Source organism: Oncorhynchus tshawytscha, linkage group LG08 (genome assembly GCF_018296145.1).
Source record: "Oncorhynchus tshawytscha isolate Ot180627B linkage group LG08, Otsh_v2.0, whole genome shotgun sequence".
NCBI lineage: Eukaryota > Metazoa > Chordata > Actinopteri > Salmoniformes > Salmonidae > Oncorhynchus > Oncorhynchus tshawytscha.
In genome coordinates this window covers 52,135,108-52,147,629 of record NC_056436.1, presented here as the reverse complement: position 1 = coordinate 52,147,629, position 12,522 = coordinate 52,135,108, and positions in this window count along the sequence as shown.

Sequence of the window (12,522 nt, the reverse complement as noted above, 5' to 3'; positions counted from 1 at the left end):
AAGTTGTTTTTATTGCAAGTTAAAGCTTACTGTTATCTAGCTGATGTTAGATGGCTGACTTGCTGGCTAACATTACCGGTAGGATCTGTGTGTGGTGATATCTCAGAATGCCATTTTGCATTGCTAGTTATAGCCTAATGTTAGCTTGCTAACTAGCTTACATTGAACCTGTTTGGATAAGTTAAGATAGCTATGACAATTGTTTTTTTGTTTGTTATTGCTAGTACTCTATGGATTAGGATTATGGTTCATTGTTAGCTAGCTACCTACAAGACACCAAGTTAAAGCTTACTGTTAGCTAGCTAGCTGACGACCAATCAAATTAGCCAGGTGTGTCCGACGGTGATGAACCTTTTATGGCTGCAGGGGCAGTATTGAGTAGCTTGGATGAAAAGGTGCCCATTGTAAATGGCCAGCTCCTCAGTCTCGGTTGCTAATATATGCATATTATTATTAGTATTGGATAGAAAACACTCTGAAGTTTCTAAAACTGTTTGAATTATGTCTGAGTATAACAGAACTCATATTGCAGGCAAAAACCTGAGGAATTCCACTTCCTGTTTGTATTTTTTCTGGGGGTGGCAGATTTTCAACCAAGCTCTCATTGAAATTACAGCGACATCACTTCCTACGCCTTCCACTAGATGTAAACAGTCAATAGAACTTTGTCTGATGACTCTAATGTGAAGGGGGGTCGAATGAGACAGGAAACAGTCACCACTGCCACGAGTTGACCATGCTTTCACCATGCGCGTTCACAGGTGAAGGACCTGTGTTCCACCGGTCATCTGAAGTCATTCTAATTCTCCGGTTGGAATGTTATTCAAGATATATGTAAACAACATTCTAAAGATTGATTCAGTACATCGTTTGACATGTTTCTACCGACTGTTACGGAACTTGACTGTTACGGAACTTTTGGACATTTCGTCACGTTATGGTGGACACGCTTTGTGACTTTGGAATTGTTTACCAAACGCGCAGACCAAAGTAGCTAATTGGACATAAATAACAGACATTTTTGAACATATCAAGCATTTATTGTGGACCTGGGATTCCTAGGACTGCATTCTGATGAAGTTCATCAAAGGTAAGGAAACATTTATCATGTATTTTCTGGTTTCTGTTGACTCCAACATGGAGGCTAATTTGGCTACTGTTCTGAGCTCCGTCTCAGATTATGGCATGGGTTGCTTTCTCCGTAAACTTTTTTTGAAATCTGACACAGCGGTTGCATTAAGGAGAGGTATATCTATAATTCCATGTGTATAACTGGTATTATCATCTACATTTATGATGAGCATTTCTGTTGAAACGATGTGGCTATGCAAAATCACTTGATGTTTTTGGAATTAGTGAATCTAATACGCCAATGTAAACTCCGATTTTCTGATATAAATATGAACTTTATCAAACAAAACATGCATGTATTGTGTAACATCAAGTACTATGAGTGTCATCTGATGAAGATAATTCAAGGTTAGTGATTAATTTACCTCTATTTCTGCTTTTTGTGAATGCTATATTTCGCTGGAAAATGGCTGTGCTTATTGTGGTTTGGTGGAGACCTAACATAATCGTTTGTTGTGCTTTTGCTGAAAAGCATATTTGAAATCAGACACTTTGGTGGGATTAACAACAAGATTACCTTTAAAATGATATAAAATACATATGTTTTAGGAATTGTAATTATGACATTTCTGTGGTTTGAATTTGGCGCCCTCTATTTTCACTGGTAGTTGTCATATCGATCCCATTAGCGGGATAGCAGACATAACAAGTTAAGCTATGGTTGGCAACAACACCTGACTCTGTACTTCAGGCCACTGCCACAGATCAAGCAATACCAGCACTTCAGGTGAATATCATTTTCATTGTATTATATGAGGTTATTCTTCTTATCAAAACTTGTGAGGTGAATTGATGTTGTGCAAGGTTGTAAATGTCTTCAAATTTTTATTTTTTATTTCCTGTTTTACAGCTTTGATGCTCTGGAGCCTGGTGTTGTTATCGCCAAGGAGCATATGGACTCAGTGGGGAGCAGGTTACATCTACTGCGCAAAGTTGACATCTTTCCTCCCAAAGATGGTCTGCCTGTACAAGCACCACCTCGACTGGACACAGCTAGACAAACGTATATTTTTGAGAAGATCAGGGAATTTTGCGACGAAAAGGCTATGGACGTTACATGCCCTGCACCAAATTCAAGGGCTGGACAGAATCAGGCTCTCAGAAAATAGATTCCCTTGTTCATGCATGGTTCGGACGGATCAGTAATCAGCACTATCTGCAGTGCCTCTATTCACATGATTCTCTCCTAACACACAAGCCATACGTTGCTGCTCCTATTTTTTTAATCCCGCTGCTTAGCCACTTTACCCCTGATGGGGCTGGCTTAAGAGGATGTGAACAATGCTGATTGGGTGTAGACAAAGGAGAGCTCTCCAGTACTCAAACAGTCAAGGGCCATTTTCTCAAAATTGAGGTTACAAGTTTATTAACTTTCAAAGCAAAATTACTTTCCCATTGTTCCTCAAAAATGCAGTGTATGATATTCAATGTTGTAGCTTTGTCTCTGCTTTTATCCAATGTAAACAACACCATTTCAAATGTTTTCAAATAAGACCGAATCAAGGTGGTCGGTCATATATGTTATTAAATGTGCAACATTTAGGAAATGCATTAGAATGTTTCACATTACAAATGTAGAGGGCACATCATGCGCTCAGACTGGACACAAATACACACACACACACACAAGCACACTCACTCAGCTGTGTCTCCATGTTTGCCTCTCTCCCTGTTTGCCACCGGCAATCTTTACTCATCCAACCGTATAATGACAGCGATAATTGCACAGACAGCAAGGGATAGTACAGGAGAGGTAAAAAAATAGCAAATAAATGCAATACTGTAGAGGTACTTTGGCACTTGACTTTCTCCAGGGTTGGAAGCAACAGTTAGTCCCGGGTGTAGGTAAAGTAAAATAGAGATGGAGCATGAGAGAACCAGAAGCTAGCCATTTAAAAGAGCAGAGCAGCACCTGTCGCCACAGTCCGTTCTGGCCCCAAAAGACGAGGTGGTTTCAAAGCTATTGTTCTGAACACTCCCACCAGAAGTGTTGAGCTGTGAGTAACAGACTCTCAAGCTAGCTGATCTGTCCACACGGTCTGTCTACGCTATACTGTATGTCCAGGATGACTCTTTGTCACTGAAAGCTTAATTATGCATAAAATGTATTGTTTTAGAGATTTGGCCTATTTTTCATTTGAATATTGATAGATCCTTTCACTACATGTAGCCTAGTAGCAAATTGTATTGAGGTAGATGGGTCTCTGCTTAGCTTTTTTAGTATCCCCTTGAACCGTGCTATTTGGCATTGACACACGTATTCCTTTATTAATTAATAACTTATTCATTCCGCAAACAAGTAAATAAATCCTCAATGCAGTAACTCTATCTAAAATCACAATATTTGCCCTCAATCTTCCCGTGTGACTTTACGAGCTTCCCATTCAGCATTACATCCCATTCGACCTTGTCCCTACTATCAGATCGCTCCATGGAGAAAACAGAGTGTACCAACAACACGTCTTCAGTAAACTATTACGGAGGAAGATGGATACAGTTTATCTGAAGCAATAAGCTTCAGTCAAGCCATGAGGGCCTGTTGGTATGAACATCTCCAGATGGGGCTGATAGATCAAAAGGCCAAATATATGAGTGCTGGAGGCCTTGCATGCCTTGTTACAGCCCAATACAGCAACACGCCACGGCTATTCATCACAAGCCGGTAGGGGGAAACGTAAAGGGTCATTTAGCAACACAGCAATCTAGAGATGACGGATCTTAATTTGGTCAACCTGTTGCAGCATAACTTTCCTTTAAAACTTTGAGGTTTAAACAGGATTCTGAAGTGTGTAATCTTCACTTTAAAGTGTCAGACTTGAATTTTCCTTATGAAAAATATATTAATCCCTACAAAAATGGCCATTAATTATAAGCCACTTAATAATTCTGATTTCCTGTCGCTGCAAGATTATTTATCTTTCTGTAGCAAACTGTTAAAATGAAGATCCTACATCTGCAGCAATGTCACATTCCCCAAAATGTTTTTTCATAAGTTTTACAGTTGTATGAAGTTACTTGCATTGTCATTGTTGTCTTGGGTTATGAAGTATAGTTGAAGTTGGAAGATTACATACACTTAGGTTGGAGTCATTAAAACTAGTTTTTCAACCACTCCACAAATTTCTTGTTAAAAAAACTATAGTTTGGCAAGTCGGTTCGAACATCTACTTTGTTCATGACACAAGTCATTTTTCCAACAATTGTTTACAGACAGATTATTTCACTTTTCATTCAATGTATCACAATTCCAGTGGGTCAGAAGTTTACATATACTCAGTTGATTGTGCCTTTAAACAGCTTGGAAAATTTCAGAAGAATATGTCATGGCTTTAGAAGCTTCTGATAGGCTAATTAACATCATTTGAGTCAATTGGAGGTGTACATGTGGATGAATTTCAAGGCCTACCTTCAAACTCAGTGCCTCTTTGCTTGACATCATGGGAAAATCAAAAGAAATCAGCCAAGACCTCAGAATAAAATTGCAGACCTCCACAAGTCTGGTTCATCCTTGGGAGCAATTTCCAAACGCCTGAAGGTACCACGTTCATCTGTGAAAACAATAGAATGCAAGTATAAACACCATGGGACCATGCAGCCGTCATACCGCTCAGGAAGGAGACTCGTTCTGTCTCATTGAGGTGAATGTACTTTGGTGCAAAAAGTGCAAATCAATCCCAGAACAACAACATAAGAGAGAGAGAGTGAAGAGAGTGAAGATGCTGGAGGAAACAGTTACAAAAGTATATATATCTACAGTAAAATGAGTCCTATATCGACATAACTTGAAAGGCCGCTCAGCAAGGAAGAAGCCACTGCTCCAAAACCTCCATAAAAAAGCCAAACTATGGTTTGCAACTGCACATAGGGACAAAGATTGTACTTGTTGGAGAAATGTCCTCTGGTCTGATGAAACAAAAACAGAACTGTTTGGCCATAATGACCCTCGTTATTTTTGGAGGGAAAAGGGGGATGCTCGCAAGCCGAAGAACACCATCCCAACCATGAAGCACAGGGGTGGCAGCATCATGCTGTGGGGGTGCTTTGCTGCAGGAGGAACTGGTGCACTTCACAAAATAGATGGCATCATGAGGCAGGAAAATTATGTGGATATATTGAATCAACATCTCAAGACATCAGTCAGGAAGTTAAATCTTGGTCGCAAATGGGTCTTCCAAATGGACAATGACCCCAAGCATACTTCCAAAGTTGTGGCAAAATGGCTTAAGGACAACAAAGTCAAGGTATTGGAATGGCCATCACAAAGCCCTGAACTCAATCCTATAGAAAATTTGTGGGCAGAACTGAAATTGTTTGTATGAGCAAGGAGGCCTTCAAACCTGACTCAGTTACACCAGCTCTGTCAGGAGGAATGGGCCAAAATCCACCCAACTTATTGTGGGGTACTTGTGGAAGGCTACCCGAAATGTTTGACCCAAGTTCAACAATTTAAAGGCAATGCTATCAAATACTAATTGAGTGTATGTAAACTTCTGATCCACTGGGAATGTGATGAAAGAAATAAAAGCTGAAATAAATCATTCTCTCTACTGTTATTCTGACATTTCACATTCTTAAAATAAAGTGGTGATCCTAACTGACCTGTGAAAGGGAATTGTTGATAGGATTAAATGTCAGGAATTATTAAAAACTTAATGTACATGTATTTGGCTAAGGTGTATATAAACTTCCCACTTCAACTGTAAATGTGAGATGCTGGTAGTATGTTTGTGTAGGTGGGGTATGGAATTGCTACGTGGATTCCATGGATCCAAAGGTAATATTAAAGTGGACATGGCTTGCGGGTGTTGTTTGTCGTGCCTATAAGAATGTGTATGCTATTGGCGTGTGTGGGTGGATCTGCGATGTTGTGTGGATATTATTGTGGCTGGTCATTTTGACAGGGAGATACAGCAGGTTCAGTTTGTAATAAGGGCAGGATTTTATTTGCTATACAGTATATATTTATTTCCATTTCATAACATGCAGAGGCCTCATGCCCAAAGGGGGCACAAGGGCACGTGCCCCCTCAGATTTTCCTGTTTTTAAAATGTTTTGATGTTAAATTAATTACTACACTATAAAAGTTCTTAAAGAATCAATGTGCATCCATCATTCAAATAACAATTGAACAGGTAAAGAGGTATTCTTAGACATTTCTTTACATAGAATTAGACAATGATTATGAATCTGGTATTTGAAAAATGCCCTATTCTACGACTTCCAGGCACCACCACTCCCCGATCCTCACGTACTTTGTACCCCCTCTAAAGTAATGGGTGCATGATGCCCCTGATAACATGCAAAATATTAGATAATATCATATCGTGTCTTTAGATTCTAAAAAAACTAATTGTTTGTCAACAGTCTGAGTCACAATTTGCCACTACAGTGATAAAAAAACACAACCAGACAAAAGTATCTTGCATTTCTTATCTCACGGCTGTTTGAAGAAGGTGTGGACCAAGGTGCACCGTCGTACGTGTTCGTGATTTTTATTAACTGAACACTGAAATAACAACGAAACCGAAATAGTTCTGTCTTATGCAGACACAAAAACAGAAAACAACTACCCACCAAAACACAGGTGGGAAAAGGTTACCTAAGTATGGTTCCCAATCAGAGACAACAATAGACAGCTGCCTCTGATTGAGAACCACACCATGCCAAACACACAGAAATAAAAAACATAGAATGCCCACCCCAACTCACGCCCAGACCAAACCAAAATAGAGACATAAAAAGGTTCACTAAGGACTTGGTGTGACACTCACAAGGATTTGACTAATGTTTCCACTAAACCTCTCCAAAAGCGAATACTTTGTGTAGCTACTGACGTGGCCATTTTAGGGCAACAGCAATGGCTGTCAACATGGAGCCTTCAACACAGAGATTAATCATGTCCCCCATTAATACATGAGAGGGTGCTGTTAGGTAGCACTGCATGGGGCCTGTGGTCTGGCTGAGAGAGGAAGATATACAGCTGTGAAGCATTCCTAAACCTCAGTTGGCTAGGAGGGAGACACAAGCACCTTAATAGGGGAGGACGGGCTCCTAATAATGGCTGGAATGGAATAATTTTAATTTTAATTTAATTTAATTTTTCATTCCAGCCATTATCCAATAGCTACAGATGTGCATTTTTTGTATTATTTTCAAGGACAATGTAGTAGAGGCTTCAATAATGTAGTATACCTAAGGCTGTTGCAGTGACCGTATTATCGCCGAACTGGCGGTCATGAGTCATGAAGGCAGTCAAACTCCACATGACCGTTTATTCACGGTAATTAGGCTTCTCCAAACTCTGATGTTGCTGATGGTCATTAGTAGCCTACCAAACTTGCTAACTGCCTGGTACTCAGCACACTATTGTCCCTCTAATCAATCTGACATCAATGCAAATGTAGTCTATTTCATCTAATCAAACACTTCATGAGTGCCCATAAGCTCATGTTGCTCAGCATTTCTATAGGCTATGCAATTGTGGGTGATGGCCGCTAATAAAAAGATGAGGAACCCATCCACTTTCTATAGGCTGGGCCTGCTATATTTATTTACTAATATTAAGCATGTTGCTTATATTTACAACAGAAGTATAGCCTACCTGGCTGGCATGAAAATAAACCACAGGGAAAAGCATCTTCCATACGCTATTTAAATGCATAGATAACATGTATTTTTTCCCGCTTCCCCTGTTTGGCCCATTCTAAATTGAAACAAATGTCACACATATATTATTTAGTATATGAAAAGACGAGATTAAATCAAAAATAGTCTGATGGGTATCACTTGTGAATTATATACAGTTGAAGTCGGAAGTTTACACACACCTTAGCCAAATACATTTAAACTAAGTCTTTCACACTTCTTGACTTTTAATCCTACAAAGAATTCCCTGTCTTAGGTCAGTTAGGATCACCACTTTATTTTAAGAATGTGAAATGTCAGAACAATAGTAGAGAGAATGATTTATTTCAGCTAGATTGGGAATATGCCGAAGAATAAAGGTAAGGGAGGAAAGAATCGGCGACGTGGTAAGAACGAGAATGAATCAGAAAAGAGAGAGCTGGTATTTATTTATTTTGTCATTTTAGGCGAAAATTGAAAAAAAGGGGTGGATCCTTTAATAAGAGGTAAATCTGCTTTAGATGGGGTGTGGAGCCTAACTGGAATATATAAGCAGCATGTGAGTTTCAAGTATGGGGAAGATCATTTTCACCATAAAATGGACCTTCATAATAAAAGCATTACATGCATAGCTGCTTTTACGGTTACTTTTGATCAAGGTGTTTTCCGCTAATGGAACATTTGCTCCTATAGCCTACTACTATGTGCCCATTGATACACTTAAAATGTAAAGAAATAGCCTAATAGTTTATCAACATTATAAGTTAATTGTTATGATTTGTGGCGTCAACCACATTGAATTATTTTATGTTAGTGGTTGTATTAATTTGGGATCCATTGCATCCCACAACTGTTCCAGACTATGTTTGGAATATTTATTTCTCGCACAGAATAGGTTAACTTTTGTACTACGGGGGATAGTAGATTGACATTGGCTAGAGCTTTTGCTGTTCGTTCGGCCTACTCATCTTGTTGGCTGACGAAAAGTAAACGTGGAACATTCTTACAATATCTTCAATATGTACCTCAGAATTGGATAAGGATGCGCGTAGTTGTGTCCCAATATGTCTGTCTTCACATGTATGTAGCTTGTGAGAAAGACCCGATCACTTGACTGAGTGACAGATGCTTGATTGAGAAGGGCACAACGCAGTACTACGGGATGCAAAAGGCATGTTTTTTTTAGGGTGCATTACGACCACAAAGAGGATGCCACCGTGAAATTTGAGGCATTATCAAGTTCTTGTCAAATTTTGAATGAGAGACTATTGGAGTGTGTACAGCCTTCGTAAAAACAAAGCAGAGCTTTTGCCTTTCAAGCGACTTTTTTCAACACATAATTCGAGTCTCATCATGCAGCCTTACAATGTATTAAAAATCAAAACATATATCCCCACGTTTGTAGAACAACTAAAGTTACATGAATAACGGTACATGCTGCAACTTCTAACCAACAGTACATTAATTAGATGATGTTGAGGTAAAATCAATGGTCTTCCCCTGAGGGAATCTTTTTATGGGGGCGAAAACTGAAAGAGGCATGAAACCATGAAAATGCTGATTGCCCACCATCCGTGATAACAGTGTCAATTTCAACTCCCTGCGCATGCTCCATCTTGGCTCATAGCTTAGCTCAGTGCAAAGCTCAGAAAAACAGGAAGGGTTATATGGAACATTTTGAGAAAGTTAAGAGTAAAAAGATAAAGGTGTGAGATGTTGGCAGCTTTAGGGTTATTGGAACTGATTTGAATGCCTTTTTCATTATTTGTGTTAAATATTAGGATAGATATAGGTCTGTAACAGTTTGGGTCTAGAGTGTCTCCCCCTCTGAAGAGGGGGATGACTGCGGCAGCTTTCCAATCTTTAGGGATCACAGACGATATGAAAGAGGTTGAACAGGCTAGTAAAAGGGGTTGCAAAATTGCGGCAGATAATTTTAGAAAGAGAGGTTCTAGATTGTCTAGGCCAGCTGTTTCAGAACATCAGCTATCTGGATTTGGGTGAAGGAGAAAGGGGGAGGCTTGGGCAAGTTGCTGTGGGGGGTGCAGAGCTGTTTACTGGGGTAGGGGTAGCCAGGTGGAAAGCATGGCCAGCCGTGGAGAAATGCTTGTTGAAATTCTCGATTATCGTAGATTTATCGGTGGTTACAGTGTTTCCTATTCTCAGTGCAATGGGCAGCTGGGAGGAGGTGCTCTTATTATCCATAGACTTTACAGTGTCCCAGAACCTTTTTGGAGTTTGTGCTACAGGATGCAAATTTATGTTTGAAAAAGCTAGCCTTCGCTTTCCTAACTGCCTGTGTATATTGGGTCCAATCTTCCCTGAAAAGTTGCATATCGTGGGGCTATTCGATGTTAAAGCAGTATGCCACAGGATGTTTTGGTACTCGTCAATGGCAGTCAAGTGTGGAGTTAACCAAGGGCTACATCTGTTCATAGTTCAACACTTTTGAATGGGGCATGCTTTTTTAAGATGGTGAAGAAAGCACTTTTAAAGAATAACCAGGCATACCCGGGCCAGCTCAATTAGAAAGGCCTGCTTGCTGAAGTGTTTTACGGAGCGTTTGACAGTGATGAGGCGTGGTCGTTTGACTGCGGACCCATTACGGACGACAGTGGCAGTGAGCGCTGAGATCCTGGAGTCTTTGACAATTTTTAGGGCCTTCCTCTCCTGGATGGCAGGAAGCTTGGCCCCAGTGATGTACTGGGCCGTATGCACTATCCCCTGACTAAGGAGTTAATCAGTGTTTTTTTCCATAAATAGACAGGTATTTTCATCTTCATTGTTGCAGGATCTTGTCTATTTTACATGTTTTCTATTGATGTTGTATGTTTTTTGATATGAATACCAAGTATATCTACTTCATTGTCAGCCCATTTTATACGTAAACTGCAGGGTAATGTACAAGTTGTGTTTTTTTTAAATCCAATACATAATATGGTACACTTATCATAATTAACGTTTTTGGTCTCTCTGGACTAAAACCTATCTAGATCTTCAAGGAGACCTTGCAGGATATAGCTTGCGGACTAAATATAAAAATGGATTCATCGGCCTACATGGACACCTTTGTTTTTAAATATTGCATTTCTAATCCTCTAATGTTGTTATTTGATCTGATTTTAATAGCTAGCATTATGATTACCATAATGAATAGATATGGTGACAGCGGACACCCTTGTTTAACTCATATTGACAGTTCAAAGTAGCATCTGGGTTGTACATCTGGGTTGCTATACATTACTTTGACCCGTTGAATAAGAGATACACTGAAATTGAAAAAATCCAGGCATTTTACATATATTTTATATATAAAGTCCATACTTACTGTCACGACCTGATCTGTTTTACCTGTCCTTGTGCTTGTCTCCACCCCCCTCCAGGTGTCGCCCATCTTCCTCACTTATCTCCTGGGTATTTAAACCTGTGTTTTCTGTGTGTCTGTGCCAGTTCGTCTTGTTTGTTCAAGTCAACCAGCATTTTGTCTCAGCTCCTGCTTTTCCCCAGTCTCTCTTTTTCTCATCATCCTGGTTTTGACCCTTGCCTGTCCTGACTCTGAGCCTGCCTGTCATTCTGTGCCTTTTTCCCTACTCTAGATTATCTACCCCTGCCTGGCTTGACCTGTCGTTTGCCTGCCCCTATTGTTGCAATAAACATTGTTACTTCAACACAGTCTGCACTTTGGTCTTACCTGAAATCTGATGCTTACTTTATCAAACACCTTTTCAAAATCCACTATGAATACCAGGCCTGGCTTCTTAGATGTTTCATGTTCTATTATTTCCAGTAGTTGTCGTATATTACCAAGGTATCGTCCATGTAGAAAACCTTTCTGATCAGGATGAACAATACCTAGTAAAACCTTTTTAATTCTGCTAGCTATGCATGTATTGTAATTTTGCATCACAACATTGAAGTGTAAGAGGCCTCCAATTCTTTTAGATGGATGTATGACCGTATCTTGAGTAACTCTTTCTGGCCTGGTCTGAAACAGGAGTTTGTGTCTTACTGTAAATCCTGTTATGTTTGTTAGTAGACGGGTAAACCAAACGGTACTGGTTGAACCTTTGCAGCCTTGCTTTTGACTAACCTTTCAGCAGGGTTCTGGTGAACTGTGTTGGTCCTTAACTCAAAGCAAAGAGTGGTAACCAATTTCTCTTAACCATCATTTGCGCAACTACTCCTTTCCCTGAAGCCGTTCCACTGAGGAAAATTATAAGCCCTTGTGAAATTATTTTCAATATTTGGCCTTCCGCAGGTCAAAGGTATTCCAGCAAGTGCTACAGCAGTTGGATGTTGCCTACCACCCAGATTCTCAAGTTGCTCTTGAGAGAATTCATCAGATTTTGAAGTCTATGTTGAGAGCTTACTGCTTTGAGTTCGAGAAAGACTGGGATGAAGGGGTGCTGTTTGCAGCACAGGAGGTTGTTCAGGAATCTCTTGGTTTCAGTCCGATTGAGCTTGTGTTTGTAGATCATGTCAGAGATTATTTGAGCTTCCTGAGAGAGAGAGGTTATTGCAGGACATCACCTCAAACACAGAAACATTTTTTGTTGGGGCACGTTAGGGCTTTCGTTACAGATTGCACCATGTCTATGACTTTGCCAGTGAGAATTTCTAGAAGGCGCAAACGAAAATTAACTTTTGGTACAATCAAACGACCCTATGCCGCACTTTCAATGGGTGTACGAGAGGTCCCAGACTAAAACAAATCATCGATCAACAGAAATAGAACAGAATCTTTCACTGGAGTCTCATATTGCAGGA